Here is a 19,109-nt window from a genome sequence, read left to right as displayed (position 1 = left end):
CTGAAACAAATATTGTATACGTGGAAAGATATTAATTTTGATTGTATTTATTCTTCCAATTAAATTTATAGGAAGATCCTTCCACTTAATAAAATCAGCTTTGATCTTTTTCATTAATGGTACATAATTTAATTTATATAAATATTGATAATCAACATCCACATTTATACCCAAATATTTAATTCGATCAGTCCACTTCAAATTAATAATATTCTTATAAATTGAATAATCTCCTTCACCTAATGATAAAATTTCACTTTTTTCCCAATTAACTTTATATCCAGTCAAAGATCCATATTGTGTTAAACAGTCCTTCAAGTGTAAAAGTGACTGAGCTGGGTTTGTTAAATACACCAGTACATCATTAGAAAATAGATTTATTTTATACTCCTCATCTAAAACTCTCATATTTTGTATCTGTGTATTTTGTCTTATCAGCTGTGCTAAAGGTTCAATTACTAATGCAAACAAAGCTGGAGACAAAGGACAACCTTGTCGAGTTGAACGAGTTAATTTAAAAGGTTCTGAGATCTGATCATTTGTCAATACCCTGGCTATTGGTTTATTATATAAAGCTTTAATCCAACCAATAAAAGAAGGACAAAACTTAAATTTCTCTAAATAAAAAGTTCCATTCAACTCCATCAAAAGCCTTTTCTGCATCAAGAGATGTCACCATCGGATGGTCAGGGCACTGTTGATATTTATTAATCAAACTAATCACTCGAAGAATATTATCTGAAGCATACCTATTCTTTATGAAACCTGTCTGATCAACATGTATCAACTGAGGTAAAAATGTAGCCAATCGATTCACTAATACATTAGCTATTATGTTATAGTCTACATTCAACAAAGAATTGGTCTATATGAAGACACCTTTAACGGATCTCTATCCTTCTTAGGAATTACAGAAATTAAGGCACTAGAGCATGATTCAGGTAAATCATAATGTTCCTTAATCTGTCGTAACACATCTCCAAACACTGTAGATAAATCATCATAAAATACCTTATAAAATTCAACCAAAAACCCATAATCACCAGGTGATTTTCCATTCAGCATTTCCAACAGAGCCGATTTAATTTCTAAATCAGTAAAAGGAGCCTCCAGCTCCAAAACCGGTAACTTCAACACCGATAAAAAGGAGTCAATCGAACCGCTCTCCTGTTTTTCCTCAGAAGTATATAATTTCTTATAAAATGAATAAAACTCATAATTAATCTCACGAGGTTTGTAAGTAATAGTCGAATTCTGCCTGACTGCATTAATAACCCTTGATATCTGTTCTTTCTTTAACTGCCATGCAAGTACATTATTCACTTTCTCACCCCATTCATAATACTGTTGTTTAGACCTGTTAATCAAGCATTCAAATTGATAAGATTGCAATGTATTATATTTCAATTTCAATCTAGACAACTCTATCTTCTGATTTTCTGTCGCATCTCTCTGAAATCCATTTCTCTAATTCAAGACTCTCGGTCAGATAATTCTTTTTAATCTTAGAGGTATAACTAGTTATTTGACCTCTCAAGTAAGCTTTCATAGAATCCCACAATATAAATTTACTCTGAACGGAGTTAACATTTTCTTCCAGAAAGAGATTAATATGTTTTAAAAATTCAATAAATTCCACTTTTTTAACAACATCGTATTGAATCTCCAACGAGAAGCTGCACGAACTTTTTCAGAACTTTCATAAGTAAAATACAACAAAGAATGATCTGAAATTACCTTACTTTTTTATTCTGCCTGCAGTATTTTCCCCTGTAAATGTGCTGATACTAAAAAAAAATCAATTCTAGAAAAAGATTCATGTCTAAATGAATAAAAAGAAAAATCCTTCTGTTGGGTTAAGACATCGCCAAATGTCCACTAAATTAAAATCTTTCATCAAAGCTCGAATTTGAATTGCTATTTTAGATTTTTTAACATTTTTTGGAGATTTATCTAATAAAGGTTCCAAAACACAATTAAAATCTCCTCCAACCAAAACATTTTCATTAGCTTGTCCCAAAAGCAAAAATGCATCTGAAATAAATGCTTCATCATCCACATTTGGTGCATAAATGTTAAGTGAAGTCCAAAATTCATTAAAAATCTTACAATTCAACTTAAGAATACATCCTGCATTCATTTCCATTGATTGTAATTCAAAAGATAATTTTTTAGGTATCAAAATTGCTACTCCCTTAGCTTTGGAATTAAATGAAGAAGAAAAAACATGTCCAACCCAATCCCTCTTCAATTTCATACTTTCTTTTTCATTCAAATGCATCTCCTATAAAAAAGCAACATCAATCTTCATCTTTTTAATGTAAGCCAAAACTCGCTTACGCTTGATCAGATTATTTAATCCCTGAACATTAAAGGTAGCAAATTTCAAATTTGACATATCTAATACAATTGCTAGATACCAAAAATAGTCACAAAATTAATAATAACAAAGAAAAAAAAAGAAGAAAAATGTTTTTTATATATAGAACCCTAAAATTAAAATATATAGGCCCTCCAAATAAAAATAATATTCGTTAATAAGAGAGAAAAAAAACAAAAATAAACTACCAAAAGGTAGTAACTCCCTAAAAAAACTGGGTGTGGATTACCCACTAGTGAGTGATGAGTAACAAAGAAGTTAGTGCAATCCCCTCCTCCCCAGCCAGCCAGAAATATTAACATTACAAAAAAAATCAGCTTTGAGATTCCAGTCCAGATGGTGAACTCATTTCAAGAGTAGGTGAACTCTTTCCATTCCTGTTCTTTCCATTTCTGCCATTTTGTCCATTTCCAAATCCATCAGATTTTCTTTTAGGAGATAATGGTGGACTCTTTCTTTGTCCTCTGGCTTCCGGTAACTAATTAGCAAAAACCATTGCTTCATGCTCACTCTCAAAGAGTTGAAACTGATAATTTCCATAAAACACTTTCAACACGGCAGGATAACGAAAAACAAATTTGTAACCTTTACGCCACATAACATCTTTAACTGGATTAAATTCACGTCGGCGTCTGATGATATCTTGACTCAAATCAGGATAGAAGAAAACTCTACTATTCTGAACCATCACTGGAGCTTGCCTTTGTCTTGCATTTTGAACTGTAAGTCGAAGAATTGTCTCTCTATCCAAACAATTCAAACAGTGAACTATCACAGCTCTTGGCAGCTGACCAGATAAAGATGGTGTTCTTCAAGCTCAATGTGCTCTTTCCAATACCAGTCTGTCAGGAAAGGACTCTTCCCCCAACATCTGGGGAATCCAATTTTTAAAAACTTTAACGGGATCTTGACCTTCTATATCTTCTGGCAAACTCACAATTTTCATATTATTTCTTCTGCTTTGATTTTCCAAATAGTTCATTTTTTTTATTAACTCTTTTTTCCGGGCTCCTAAATCTTTCATTGAATTTTCCACCTTTACTATTGTTTCTGTATTGGATTGTACCTGTTGTTTACATTCAGAAAAAGAACCTTCAAATTTTTTGAAGTTTTCCCATTTTTCTTTAACTTCTGCCTTAATCACATTTGAGTCTGAAATTATATCAGTATTCATTTAAACCAGCTGGTTCAAATGACCAGTAATAACATCTAAATAAGAAGCAATACCCTCAAACATCATGTAAACAGGCTGAAGTGCAGTTTGAATTATAGGATCCGGTTCCATAATTTGTAACTCACTTTCTTCCAACTCTTCTTCCATTTCCTGTACAGTAGTACAATAAGGTAATCCTCTTCTTGTTGTTCTTCAAAAGATAGCATTCTAGTCGTTTTGCTGCGAGTTTGGACACCCAACGACAACCCCCCAACTTCCTCAGGGGGTCATCGCTGCTGTCCCCCCGCAGACCACTTTTTAATAAAATTACAGAGTACTCTGTAATTAACAGTGCCACCCAAATGCATAATCGCTGCAGACTGTGTGTCTGCCATCGGAATCTTCTTCCTCCGCTCTCCCATCATTTCCAACGGGAGAGTTCTTTATAGCAAGCCTCCAGGCTCGTGCCTGACTTCTCAGGAGCGCGCTCCTTCCTCCGCAGATCAGGTTGAACCAGCGCCATCTTGAGACTGATGAGTAACTGTTACCTTAGCTTTTGTCCTCACCGGCGATCATTGAAGTTTGGGGATCGCTGAAAACAAATCCGAGGCTGTTCCAAGTTGTTTAGGCCCCAATTCTTCTGCACTTCGAAACTGTATTTTCTTTTGTAACTGAGACTTAGTTTTTTTTTTACATTAGTAGCCGTAATGGCTCACCAAAATATCAAACTAAAAATTAAAGTTTAAAAATTTAAAATAAAGGGTTAAAAAATGGGCATTTAAAAGTCTGACCAGAGAGGGCAGGGATTACGCACCTGATCTCTACGCCATCTTGCCACTCCCCCAAGTTGTCTCGTACATGACATATAATATGATGTTCCACACTGGTAATTAGAAAAAAATAATCTAAGTCAGGGGTAGCCAAATGTTTTTGGCTGTGGGCCACATACAGAAAAATATAAGGAGTCACGGGTCAAACAATATTAAGCCCAGCCGTTTTAACCACTTACACTGCAAGAGAAACGATGGCTTTAGACCAGAAAACCTCTATGCTATCGAAATTTCATTTTCTATCAAAATAACTACATCACACTGCTGAACAGTTTAACTGTTGACATTACAGTAATTTATCGATGTGCTCACATATAAAAGTAGGCAATTCAGTATCTGATGCACCTAAATTTAATTTAAATGAATACAGTAAAACTCTCATTCAAAAGCAGTGCAAAGTAAAAACTGGGAGCAAAATAAGAACAGGAGAAATGATGAAGAAAGGGACAAGGCCGTCTCCAACGTTTCTCCACAACAGTTCAGGGCCCAAGTGTCCACCTTCATGATTATATGCAATGTGTAAATCTGTAGATAGGCTTTTACTGAGGGGTTATTGAAGTTAACAGATTTCTTGCAAATCAAATAAACACACTTCCCCTTGACTTCTGTGGATAAGTATTCATTTTCCCACTCTGTTTGAAATTTCCGGCACTCCCATGCTATATTCATCTTTTCGGTTCCACCATCTACAGTATAATCAACTGAGGTAACGTCTTTTTAAACATTTTCATTGATGAGTAACATTTCGATGATCAGTCTAGTAGTTATTCAAAATGGCAGCGACATCTAGTGTTGAAACAAAGAAGTGCAAAGTACGTACAGTGCAATTTATGTCCTAACGGGCCATATTCCATTTTATTTTTAAAATTCACCCTGGTCTGCTTAAAAATGGGCAACGAGCCACAGCACAGTTTGGCCACTCCTGATCTAAGTCCTCACCAGGTCAAACAGAACCTCTGGATGGGAGAAGACAAGAGACTACAGATGCTGAAATCTGGAGCAAAAAGCAAACTGCTGAAAGAATTCAACAGGTCAGGCAGCATCTGCAGAGGCAGAGTTGGTGATATTTCAGGTTTAACATCGTGCATTTTGCATTCTACCTGCGCAAAACATTTCTGTGCTCATCTCCCTTTCATTTTTTACTACAACTTGATGCTTGTTCAATCTTTAACTTTTCCCATTTCTATTGAAAGGCCAATGACATGAAATGTAAACGTTTTCTCAATCTCTGTCCCTGTCTGCTCCTCTCTCATCATGGGGTAGGTCCACACAACAATTTGGGCTGAACAGCCGGCCCGCTGTAACATTCTCTGTTTCTCCAGAGAGCAAAATGCAAATTGCTGGAGAAACTCTGGGTCAAGAAGCATTTGTACAGGCTGGTTGACGTTTTGGGTCAAGAGTGAAGAGGGCACAAAGTCTATCAGACCAAGAGGAAAGGGTGGCATGGAGGGAGGAAAGTGCAGGTGGAAACAGATTAGGGAAAGAAATAGAAATGATATGGCTCCATATTTATTATACGAGTGTAATATGTCCAAAAATTGTTCACACAACTCTGAGGTAAGTGCCATTATTGGCAATATTGGTTTCCCAGAGTGGTGCAAGTTTGTACCTAACACCCATTGGTATATCTATTTCTCTGTTGGATTGTTATTTTCCTAACACCCATTTCTCCAGTAGAAAGTTTCCCCAAATGATGTCCACAGTTACACAACCTACACACTTCACCTGCCACTTTCAAGACCCTAAGCAAGTGATTAACTCCAGAGTGAAAACTGAAACATTAAAGGTTCCTTTTATTGTCACATAACAAGACATTGAAAATGTAATATACATGATATACATCAATGTTTACCTGCCATAAGGCAGTCAAAGAGTTGCCATGAGCATTGCCCAGTGCCCTTAACAATTGGAGGAAGAGAAGCAAGTCCTTCAGAGACACTGAGTATCCATGGAAGACACTCAGTGTCTCGACACTGAAGGATAGGATCTGACCCAGTATTGGCAGGAAGTGTCTGCTATTTTGGACATGCTGAATATGCATCAGTCTGTGTGTATGTTTTATACATACAGTGTGAAATGACAGTGATAGAAATCACCAGGATGTGACTGTGGCAGTTCTATAGTCAACTTAGTTCTGTCATGCAGTACAAGTTTACTACAGAGTAACGAAGTGAGGATCTTCAAGAATCACACTCCAAGCTCATTGGAGATTTGCACCTGACGCTAAATTTTCCAGTGGAGTTCTGCGGTTTTTGCTCCTTCTTGTACAACACTTTTCCTGTACTGTTTCAACAACCAAGGTCAGATGTTGCTTCATTACATCTGGGTGCTCACCCCTTGCCCAACTGAACATTCCATCTCCGCTTTCCAGAACAACTTCCAGCGGTGATGCACTTTTAAGATCGAGAGCTCTGCTGTCAACTAGCGCCAGTTCATTGTCTCGATATTACTTCAGCAACTTGTGTTTTCTCTGGAACGTCATAAGGGAAAAATATTCTTTGCAGCTGAAAAAGTACAAATGCACCCTGCATGAAGATTGCCAAAAAAAGGTGTGTTAGAGAGGCCAAGGTACATTATTGCAGGTGACGTAAAATTCTAGTACTGTGCATTTCTGTAAAGGCTTGGAATTCCTTTCCTCCTATTTGTGAGGGTGAGGACAAGAATTACTTAACCACATACATTCAAAACTCATCCACATCACCCATAACTTATGCAATGAAAGCATCCCTTGAAGATCACCAATGAGCACATTTACTTTCTATTCCCCAGATGGACATGTTCAAGAGGCTTCAGAAGAGGTAAAGAAGACACTAGGCAACAACATTTTGTGGAAAGTTGCATATCGATTTTGAGATTCCTGTGTAATCCAAATTATTTCACTGAACTAGATTTTTAGCCATTGTCTTTTCAAATTCTGTAAGTATCATGTGTGAAGCATGTTGGGTTTGAGAAATTCAATGAATAATGGTAAATTCCAGAGGGTTTAATTATTGAAGTTACACTGTATCAACTAGAAATACATGGAGGATCAGGACAGTGCCTTTGATGTTCAAGATAACCAAATAAGTAGTGATTTCCACTGGTGGGAGAGGGTAGAGTGTAGATGTACAAGAAGAGCAGCTCCACACTAAATTTTGCCAAATAATATTCCTTCACATAAGCAAAGACATGGAATTACTCCCATTTGCACCTCTCCCTTCCCTCACCCCAAATGCTGCATTGATTGGATTGATTTAAGTATATCCAAACTCTGACTTTAAGATATTTTTGGGCAAGGTTATTGATAATTGGCAAATCATGACAGATGAATGGAATTTGGTGCAAGTCAGCTGCAATGTAATGGAATTGACATGAGGGACTCAATTTTTTAATTTTGTTTCGAAGTGGATGGTCACTTTCCAATCCCATTTGCCCAGGTCCATACTTCAGCAAACATACCGTGAGGAATGGAGGACTCCAACATTTTGGTTTCCCTGGTACTCCTTTATTACACACAAGCTTGGTGGGAGGTCCATCATTCCCCCCACCCCCCGCAGGAGGGGATCCAGGAGCTCTGTAGTCACACAATTTCATGGGTTGTATATCCCGCCACAATCTGACTTGTCCAATCAAAAACAGCCTTCTCCCATGTGACAGTCATTACCCTACCAGCAATAAGCAGCACACCATTCATCTATAAATGACATCATTATGTGAACCATTCACTGTTGTGTGTGGAGGAAACGTGGCCTCCCTGACTATTGCGGGTGATCACGTGGCCTCCCCGCTCAAAACTCATTCGGAAGTCACACCACCTGTCAAAGTGTTGTACAAGTAGTGCACTTTTTGTTTCGTTCAAAGTTACAAGTTGTAGATACATATCATCAATCCACTATGAACAAATTGTAATCAAAGAGTAAATCTAGAATATCCGAATCTGCAATTCGAGGAAAAGTATCCAAATTAGATTGAACAAAATTCTGAACTTGCAAATGTCTAAACAAATGTCTATTGGAGAGTTTGAATTTAACAGACAATTGTTCAAAAGAAGCAAAGTTATTTTGAATAAATAAATCTTTGAAATTTTTAATACCAAATTGATACTATTCTTTAAAGCCTTCATCTAATACTGATTGGGAATGTGATCTTAATATATCTTTTTCAGATGAGGATTGGTATTTCACTCTTAGTTTGATCATTTTGTGCACAACATTGTTTATTATAATTTAAGGTGATATACAGAATACACAAGTCCAAACTTAAATTAGCCCATCTCTATGGGGATATTGATCCATTTTGTGAAAAGTGTAAAATTTTTGATGCCTCTCACTATATATTTTAGGAATGTCCTAAATTGCGAAGTTATTTTTAAATAATTAAAATAATTTTTAATTCTTTGTCAATGATTTCTAATATTAAATTAGATTCAAAGTTACAAGTTGTAGATTCAAAGCTATGGTTTGCAGGTCAAGTGTCAGTTAAGGTTGGGCTCCGGCCACTAGTTAGTGCACATCTTGCCGTTGGCTAATTTAAATCCTTATTGGCTATAGCCCTGTATTTAGCACAAGCACAGAGCACATTTGCCCTCTCTGCCTCATGGTCTGAGCCCTGGCACCATTCCACACCATGTCGCTTGGAAGGGTGCAGGTAAGGTGTGCCCTGCGCTGAAGCTGAGCCGACATATTGCTATAAATCAAATTGCTTTAGATCAATACTGGCAGTAGAGATGCCACTGATCAGGGGTACAGGAGTGTGTTTCGAACCCCTGCTTAAAGTGTGTGAATCGTCTGTGTGAATTAGTAATTGTGTTCTGTTTAACGTTCTCCCCTTTCATTTCCCGTTACAATTTTCCCATGCTCCTTTATAAATTGTGTGCGTATGTTTTATTAAATTGTGCACATATTTTCCTATGCTTCTTTACAAATTGTGCACTTGTATTTTATTCCCACTACGATTTCCCCCCTCTTCTATTAATTATGTTAATAAAAGTTAATGTTTGATTGCAAACCCTTGTGTCCAGAATCATCTCTCTGTTAACCCACCGAACCTGATACTTCCTCAGCACAACAGTCATGTAAGCAGGTTCCCCTTTCCTCAGGCATTGTTTTTGCATGTCACCTGATCTAGGGAAAATCCAGGCTGGTGGAAATTTATTGGCTTGTTGGGATTGCCTGGCAATGGGGCCCCTTACTCTGTATATTTACAACCTGCTGTATTCTTTTACAAAGCAACCAGGCATACGTGAATTAACATTGATCAATCTGCATACATCTCCACCAGACAGGGCCTTACTTCCACATCTATGTGCATCTGTAAATAATCTGTAATGCCAGAACTAACACAGACTTGTCGTACATTTTCCCTTGGGCTGAATCTGAGAATTTCGAGTAGGGCTGTCTTCTTAGGACTTCCCTGAAGAGGACGTAATATATCGTAGAATAGAACCTATCATGACCTAGTTTGATTTTGCTGGGCGGCAAGGTTAGTGTAAAGTTTAGCTCAAAGCTATTATCATGTCAGTGACCCAGGTTCAAGTCCCGTGTTGTCTGTAAGGAGTTTGTGTGTTTTCATCGTGACTGCGTGGGTTTCCTCCTGGTGCTCTGATGTCCTTCCACCCTTAAAACGTAGAGTGGGGGATGTTGGTTAATTGGAGTATGGGGGGGCATGGGCTTGTGAGCCAGAAGGGCCTGTTACCATTAGTCAAATTTATAGTCATCTGATTGTACAAGTACAACCCAACAAAACAGCCTTCTCTGGTCCTCGGTGCAAAACACACAGACACACAACCAGACATAACGCACATACAGACAAACAATACATATTCAGGACAAGAATTTCATCTATACAAATAAATAAATAAATATTGTTTTGTACAATGAGAGTTTAGGATGGTTGGTGCAAGCAGTTCCTTTCGTCGTTCAGCATCCTCACTGCCTGTGGGAAGAAAAACTAAAATGGTATATTCAACATTTTATGTTCTTTTGCTCAACTCCACAGGAGACTATATATAGAACATTCCAACACAGTGTGGGCCCTTCAGCCCACAATGTTGTTGCAACTTGTACAAACTTTCTCCACCATCTGTCTAAACTTTCCCTACCTCATACCCATAACCCTCCATTTTTCTTACACCCACATGCCAATCTGACAGTCCTTGAATATCCATATTGTATGAGCCTCCACCACCACCCACACTGATGCATTTCAGGCCCCCACCACTCTCCATGGGAAAAAAATCATCCTTCGATATCTTTCATAAACTTTCCTCAACTCACCATAAGAAAAATCTTCTGGTATTGGCCATTGCTACTCTGAGAAAAAGATGCTGGCTGTCCACTCTATCTATACCCCGCATGGGTGTCACCCCATCTATACACTTGGTGGGTATCTACCCTATCTATACCCTTTGTGGGTGTGGGACTGAGTGTGCATGCGTGGATGTATGTGTGTGTGGGTGGGTGGGTGGGTGGATGTTTGTTTGTGTGTGTGTGTGTGTGTGTATGTGCGTGTGTGTGTGTGAGTGGCCGTTGGTGCGATTGGGCATGTGTGTGTATGGGTGTGGGTGGATGTTGGTGTGGGTGGGTGTATGTGTGTAAATGCGTGAATGTTTCTGTGGGTGTGTGTGCGTCCATGTGTGTGGGTGGATATTAATGTGTGTGTGGGTGGATGTTAGTGTGGATGTGTCTGTGTATGGGAGTGGGTGAATGTTCATGTGGAAGTGAGTGGATGTTACTGTGGGTGTGGGTGTGTGTGTGTGAGTGTGGGTGGGTGTTAGTGGGTGTGTGAGTGTATAGGTGCGGGTAGATGTTAGTGTGGGTGTGTGTGTCTGTCTGTGTGTGTGTGGGTGGATATTAATGTGGGTGTGGGTGGATGTTAGTGTGGGTTTGTGTGTGTGTGTATGGGTGTGTGTGGAAGTTAGTGTGTGTGTGGGCAGATGTGAGTGGGTGTGTGTATGGGAGTGGGCAAATGTTAGTGTAGGTGTGTGTGGATGTAAGAGTGGGTGTGGGTGGCTGTGTGTGTGTATGGGAGTGGGTGAATGTTAGAGTGTGTGTGGGTGGATGTTAGTGTGGGTGTATGTGTGTGGGTGTGGGAGTGGGTGAAGTTTATTGTGGGTGAGTCTGGTTGTTAGTGTGGGTGTGGGTGGATATTAGTGTGGGCGTGGGTGGATGTTAGTGTGCATTGGAAGTTAGTGTGAGTTTGGGTGGGTGTGTGTGTGTATGGGTGTGGGTAAATGCTAGTGTGGGTGTGGGAGGACGTTAGTGTGATTGTGGGAGGGTGTGTATGTGTATGGGTGTGGTTGGATGTAAGTATGTATGGGTGTGTGTGTGTATTGAAGTGGGTGTAGATCGTGTTCTATGGCGAGCTCTCCACTGGCCACCGAGACAGAGGTGCACCACAGAAGAGGTACAAGGACTGCTTAAAGAAATCTCTTGGTGCCTGCCACATTGACCACCGGCAGTGGGTTGATATCGCCTCCAACCGTGCATCTTGATGCCTCACAGTTCGGCGGGCAGCAACCTCCTTTGAAGAAGACCGCAGAGCCCACCTCACTGACAAAAGACAAAGCAGGAAAAACCCAACACCCAACCCCAACCAACCAATTTTCCCTTGCAACCGCTGCAACCATGCCTGCCTGTCTCGCATCGGACTTGTCAGTCACCAACGAGCCTGCAGCAGACGTGGACATGCCCCTCCATAAATCTTCATCCACAAAGCCCAGCAGACGTGGACATGCCCCTCCATAAATCTTCATCCACAAAGCCAAGCCAAAGGAAAGGAGAGGGAGGGTGGGTGTGTATGTGTATGTTTGCATGTAAGTGTGTATGGTTGTGTGCAGCCGAGATAGGTAGTTAACCAGTTTACCTATCTCGGCTGCACCATTTCATCGGATGCAAGGATCGACAATGAGATAGACAACAGACTCGCCAAGGCAAATAACGCCTTTGGAAGACTACACAAAAGAGTCTGGAAAAACAACCAACTGAAAAACCTCACAAAGATTAGTGTATACTGAGCCGTTATACCCACACTCCTGTTCAGCTCCGAATCATGGGTCCTCTACCGGCATCACCTACGGCTCCTAGAACGCTTCCACCAGCGTTGTCTCTGCTCCATCCTCAACATTCATTGGATCGACTTCATCCCTAACATCGAAGTACTCAAGATGGCAGAGGCTGACAGCATCGAATCCACACTGCTGAAGATCCAACTGCGCTGGGTAGGTTACGTCTCCAGAATGGAGGACCATCGCCTTCCCAAGATCGTGTTATATGGCGAGCTCTCCACTGGCCACCATGACAAGGACTGCCTAAAGAAATCTCTTGGTGCCTGCCACATTAACCACCGCCAGTGGGCTTATATCGCCTCAAACCGTGCATCTTGGCGTCTCAGTTCGGCGGGCAGCAACCTCCTTTGAAGAAGACCGCAGAGCCCACCTCACTGACAAAAGACAAACGAGGAAAAACCCAACACCCATACACACACACACAGCCACCCACATCCACATTTATATCCATACTAACATATACCCACACCAAGAGGGTGTGGGTGTGTGTGTGTGAGTGTGGGTGGATGTTAGCGTGGGTGTGTGAGTGTATAGGTGCGGGTAGATGTTAGTGTGGGTGTTTGTGTCTGTCTGTGTGTGTGTGGGTGGATATTAATGTGGGTGTTGCTGGATGTTAGTGTGGGTGTGGGTGGGTGGGTGTGTGTGTGTAATGGTGTGGGTGGATGTGGATTTGGGTGTGTGTGTATGTGAATGTTAGTGTGCGTGTGTGTGAATGTTAATATGGGTGTTGGTGGATATAAATGTGGGTGTGGGTGGCTGTGTGTGTGTGTATGGGATGGGTGAATGTTAGTGTGTGTTGCTAGATGTTAGTTTGGGTGTGGGTGTATATTAGTGCGGTGTGGGTTTATATTAGAGTGGGTTTGGGTGGATATTAGTGTGGGTGGATGTTAGTGTGGGTGGGTGTGTGTGTGTATGGGTGTGGGAGTATGTTAGTGTGGGTCTGGGTGGATGTTAGTGCGTGGGTGGGTATGTTTGGGTGTGGGTGGATGTTAGTATACGTGTGGGTGTGTGCGTAGTGGTGTGGGTATATGTTAGTGTTGTTGTTGGTGCATGTTAGAGTTGGTGTGTATATGGGTGTGGTTGGATGTTTGTGTGGGTGTGAGTGGATATTAGTGTTGGTATGTGTGGGAATGTGTATGTATGGCAGTGGGTGGATGTTAGTGAGGTTAATGTGGGTGTGGGTGGATATTAGTGTGGGTGGGTTTGTGTGAATGGGGGTGGGTGGATGTTAGTGTGGATCTGGGTTGATGTTCATGTGATGGTGGGTGTGTGTGTATGGGAGTGGGTGAATATTAGTATGAGTGTGGGTGGATGTGCATTTGTTTGTTTGTATTGATGTGTGTATATGTTAGTGTGGGTGTGGGTTCATGTTAGACTTTGTGTGTGTGTATGGCTGTGGATAAATGTTAGTGTAGGTGTGGGTAGATGTTAGTGTGTTTGTGTGTATGTGGGTGAAATTTAATTTGGTGTGGGTGTGAGTGTTGTGTACGTGTGTGGATGGAGGTCAATGTGGGTGTGTGTATGGGTGTATGTGTATATTAGTGCAAGTGTGGATTGATGTTAGTGTGGGTGGGTGTTTTTATGGGAGTGGGTGATGTTAGTGTGGGTGTGGGTGGATATTAATGTGGGTCTGGGTGGATATTTGTTTGTGGGTGTGAGTGGATATTAGTGAGGTTGTTGGTGGATATTATTGTGGGTGTGGGTGGATATTAGTGTGGCTGGATGTTAGTTTGGATGTAGGTGTTGGTTCATATTAGTGCAAGTGTGGATGGATTTTTTTGGGGTTGGGTGGATGTTAGTGTGGGTGTATGTGTGTGTGTGTGTGTGCATGGTTGCAGGTGGATGTTAGTGTGGGCCTGGTTTGATGTTAGTGTGTGAGTGGGTGTGTGTGTGTATGGGTGTGGGTGGATGTTAGTGTGGATAGGTGTGTTTTGTATGGGAGTGGGTGAATGTTAGTATGCGTGATGGTGTGGGTATATGTTAGTATGGGTTTGGTTGCATGTTAAAGTTGGTGTTTGTGTATGGGTGTGGTTTGATGATAGTGTGGGTGTGAGTGGGTGTTAGTGTAGGTGGATATTAGTGTGGATGTGGATGTATATTAGTGTGGGTGTGGCTGGATGTTTGTGAATGTGGGTGTGTGTGGATATTAGTGTGGGTGTGGGTGGATGTGTGTATGTATGGAATGGGTGTATGTAAGTGTGGGTGTGGGTTGATGTGTGTGAATGGGAGTGGGTAATTTTTAGTGTGGGTGTGGGTTGATGTGTGTGTATGGGAGTGGGTAATTTTTAGTGTGGGTGTGGCTAGATATTAGTTTGGGTGTGTGTGTATATTAGTGCAGGTGTGGTTTTGTATTAGTGTGGGTGTGGGTGGATAGTAGTATGGGTGTGTGTATATTAGTGCAGGTGTGGTTTTGTATTAGTGTGGGTGTGGGTGGATAGAAGTATGGGTGTGTGTGAGTGTGGATAGGTGTGTGTGTTTATGGGTGTTGGTGGATGTTAGAGTGGGTGTAATTTGGTGTGTGTGTATGGGAGTGGGTGAATGTTAATGTGCGTGTTGGTGGATATGTGTGTGTGTGTGTATTGTTGTGGGTATATGTTAGTGTGTTTGTCGGTGCATGTTAGGGTTGGTTTGTGTGTATGGATGTAGTTGGATTTTAGTGTGGGTGTGTGTATGGGTTTGGGTGGATGTTAATGTGGGTGTAGGTGGATGTTAGTGTTGATGTTGGTGTGTGTGTGTATGTGTGTGGGTGGATATTAGTGTGGTTGTGGGTAAGTGTGTGTTTGTATGGGAGTGGGTAAATGTTATTGTCGGTGTGGGCAGACTCTTCTTTCACTCACAACCTTTTAAAGTGCATTGGTGGTGTGTTTCTGTTGGAATTTAATCACTGCAGTAAATACATCTGTTCAATGTAGAGGTGAGCGTAAGGTAGAGGTGCAAAGCGCACAACTAATGGAGGAACCCAGCAGGAGGATCGGTGTCTGTGGCAGAAAGGAAGGAATATAGCTGGTATAAAGATGACTAGGGCAAGACTAGGGCCAGTGAGTGATGGGTGCATCAAGGAGACAGTGAGGGATAATAGGAGGTGGAGGGTGCATATGGGAGACAGAGGCCAGGATCGGTGGAAGCAAACAAGGAAGAAAGAGATGAATGGAGTCAGATAAGGAAGGTAGGATATTGATGAAACCATTGTATGGGGGTGACATTTGATTACAAGAACTACAATTGCCAGACTATGATTAATATGGACAGTAATAATGGTAACCATTGAGGCAGAAATGAAGGGCATACAGAAGCAGGTGGGGAAAGGGTGTGGGCCGTGGGTGGGGCAGGGGGGGTTAGGAGAATAGATAAAGGAACTAAAATGGGGGGAATAGGGGAGATGAGAGAGATACAGAAGAGAGAAGGGGAGATGGGGAGAGAAAGAGGGAAGGGACAAAAAGGGGAATGAGAAATAAGGAGAGAGAGACTGGGAGAGAGAGGAAGAGTAAGAGAGTGACAGGAAGAGATACAGTAGAGAGAGAATGGGAGAGGGAGAGAGAGAGGGAGGGAAGAGACAGAGAGAGGGGAGAGAAAGAGAGGAAGAGACAGTGGGAGAGAAAGAAAGAGAGGTAGAGAATGAGAGAGAGGGATAAAGAGACAAAGAAAGAGACAGGAAGAGAGAGGTATAGAAGGGGAATATAGAGGGAAAGAGTTATCTGAAAATGAAAGATTTGATGTTCAGGTTGTTGATCTTCACAAAGAAGTCCTTATATTGACTCATCATATAGTGCTTGTGAACTGTGGCCAAATCTGTATTAAGTGCTGGAATTGGTGGATAAACACACCACCAGAAATTTGCAGAAAGCACATCTCTGCTATCAAATGGGACTGCTGCCAAAGCCCTGACTGGGAAGAGGAACCTCAGAGAAAATTCACCCTAGAACTGTAGAGTGAATAAAACCAAAATATTTAAAAAACATAATAAATGGAAAACCCCCAAAAATCCAAAATGCAGATCAAAATTTCACTTCTGCAATTTCTATTACATTTTCAATATCCAGATTGACACTTTTGTGTGAGCTTCACAATTTAGAACATGGAAGGGGATTTGCCATTATTGTGTTTGAGCCATTCCTACTTCCTTGATCTGGGTTTATGCAAGCAGTGATCTTGTTTCACACTTGCTTCATGGCTCGCAAAGGTTGGAACAGTTTTAGGAGCGCATACATTAAACCAGATTAAATTACAAACACAATGGAGATTGAGGGTGATCGGTCTTCATTCAAGAACCGTGCAATCTAGGAGTCACTTGATGGAGTGATGGCCGGTCGGGAAAACCAGCCCTCTCCAGGAAAATAGGAAAAAAAGTTAGGAAAAAGCAAAGCATAACAAAAATAAAATATAAGAAATAGAAGATAAAGATACAGAGAAGAAAAAGAAGATGGCTTCCAAGAAGGAGAAAGTAAAAACAACTGTAAAAAAAGTAGAAAAGTCACCGGTGAAGAAAGAAGAAGGCCTACCTGCATGAAGGAACAGGACACTGTGGTGGCAAGGAGCACCCGACCCTCGAGGTCAGTGCCTGCCCTGCGGAGTCGCGACCCACCAGCCGGTGCACTATAAAAATGGTTCTTGGAGCCAAACAAAAGTGCGTAACTGCGCATGCACAAGGAATTGTGCATGCAAATTGTGCAATCAAAGGAGAAAGAGGACACCAGCAGGAGGGGGGCTCAGCAGAGGAGCGGGCTGTCACAGAGCGAACAGCTGAGGGACACCCAACACCAGGGTGCTCAGCTGGAGGACGAGGAAGGCAGCAGAAGAGGGAGTGATGAAGCAGACATGGGAGATAGATGGAGGGATGACTGACAAGAAGATCAATGTCAGGAAGCATAACAGACCAGCAGCCCAGGAGGGCAGGACCAGAAAGAGGCCCAGCAAGAAGAGGCCAAACAAAGAGATACAAATAGCTCATCAGGAAAAACAGAAGAGACACAGTCACAAAGAAGAAAAGAAGACACAAACACAGATACAGACACAGGAGAAGAGGAAGAAGACCAAGATCTTCACAGAGAAATAAAAGGTAAAACCGAAGAACAGAATATAGATAAAGTCTTTTTTGAAGAACAAATGAGATCACGAAAAGAATGGTTGTCATTAGAGTTTAATGTAATTAAAAGGAAAATGAAAAAAACAGAAGATAAAATGTAAAGGTTAGAACGGGTCATGACAGAAATAGGGAAAAGAGTAGAGAGTGTGGAAGAGCGGGAAACGGCTTTAGAAATGGAAGTAAACGACTTAAGAGAAAAATTGGAAGAAAGTGACAAAAAATTAAAGAGACACAAGAGTTGTTATCTCAGAAAATTGATATGTTGGAAAATTATAGTAGGCGAAACAACATAAAAATAGATGGCCTGAAGGAGGGTGAAGAAGGCACAGACATGAAGGAATTTATGAAAGGATGGATCCCAAAGGTCCTGGGAACGACAGAAATATAGGAAGAAATGGAAATAGAAAGGGGTCACAGAGCACTAGCTCCGAAACCACAGGCACATCAAAAACCAAGATCCATCTTAGTAAAATTTTTGAGATACACGACAAGAGAAAATATACTGGAACGAACAAGGAATAAAGTTAGAGAAAATAATAAACCATTGGAATACAAGGGTCAAAATTTTTTTTTTGCCCAGACATAAGTTTTGAACTCTTAAAGAGGAGGAAGGAGTTTAATGCAGCATAATCGATTTTATGGAAAAAAGGTTACAAATTCATTTTAAGACATCCAGGCGTGCTTAAAATATTTATACCCGGGGAGCAAAACAGACTGTTCTCAGATCCAAAGAAAGCGCAAGAATTCGCAGAATGTTTGCAGGACAGGAGAAGAGATGAAGAGATGTAACAAGAATGAAGAATGGTGATAAAGTATATATAAAGATGTAAAAACAATGTATATGTAAAGAACTAAAGAGGGAAAAGAGAAGGGAAGGAAGAGAGTAAGGGGGAAAACAAAGAAGAGAGAGAGCTTTGTTATATGTGATTAAAAAAAATGTTTTCTGGAGAGGGCTGGGTAGAGGGGGAATAACCATCATTGCAAAATCAGTTGACACTGCAAACAAGATTGCAATCCAAATGGTTGCCCAGCAAGGGATATGGGGCAACTCAGAGAGGGGGCAGACTTTTGGGGTTAAGGTATTAGTGGATGTGGGAACTGGGGGACAGACTATACAGACTTTAAGTCTTAAATGTGTTGTCATACATTAAGTGTAATAAGAGATGAAAATGGGGAAAAGGGGATGGAGTTGGTGAAGAGATGGAAAAAAGGTGCATGCAAGATATAAGATGGCCATGTTGAACTATATGACTATAAACATTAATGTAAATCATAACCAAATTAAAAGGAAGAGGCTACTAAATTTATTGAAGAAGGAAAAAAGATGTAGCATTTGTGCAGGAAACGCATCTAACTGAAGTGGAACATAACAAACTTAAGAGAGACTGTGTAGGACACGTAATGGCAGCATCCTATAATTCAAAAGCTAGAGGTATAGCCATACTAGTTAACAAAAATGTACCAATCAAAATAAAGGAGGAAATAATAGATCCAGCAGGGAGGTATGCAATGATAAAGATATAATCAGAATTTTGGAATTTGCTCAATATATATGCGCCTAACGGGGAGGATCAAAAGTTTATGCAGGATATTTTTTTGAAGATTGCAGACACACAAGG

General features: G+C 40.7%; 1 protein-coding gene across 3 annotated transcripts in view; it reads left to right on the top strand.

Annotated features, from left to right (window-relative positions):
• dpys (dihydropyrimidinase) overlaps positions 1 to 9,349 on the top strand; it is a 104,286-nt gene extending 94,937 nt beyond the window's left edge. Inside the window, exon 10 of one of the 3 annotated variants that reach the window (XM_069920256.1) lies at positions 7,133 to 9,349. The gene's annotated coding sequence lies outside the window, so the exon portion shown is untranslated. Of the gene's footprint in view, positions 1 to 438; positions 761 to 905; positions 1,339 to 7,132 lie in introns of those variants that run through there. The other 2 variants (XM_069920258.1, XM_069920257.1) reach the window with 2 other exon arrangements.
• The last annotated feature ends 9,760 nt before the right edge of the window (positions 9,350 to 19,109 follow it).

Source organism: Narcine bancroftii, chromosome 2 (assembly GCF_036971445.1).
Source record: "Narcine bancroftii isolate sNarBan1 chromosome 2, sNarBan1.hap1, whole genome shotgun sequence".
Classification (NCBI taxonomy): Eukaryota; Metazoa; Chordata; class Chondrichthyes; order Torpediniformes; family Narcinidae; genus Narcine; species Narcine bancroftii.
The sequence above is the reverse complement of the archived record's forward strand: the minus strand, read 5'-3'. Positions and strand labels throughout refer to the sequence as shown.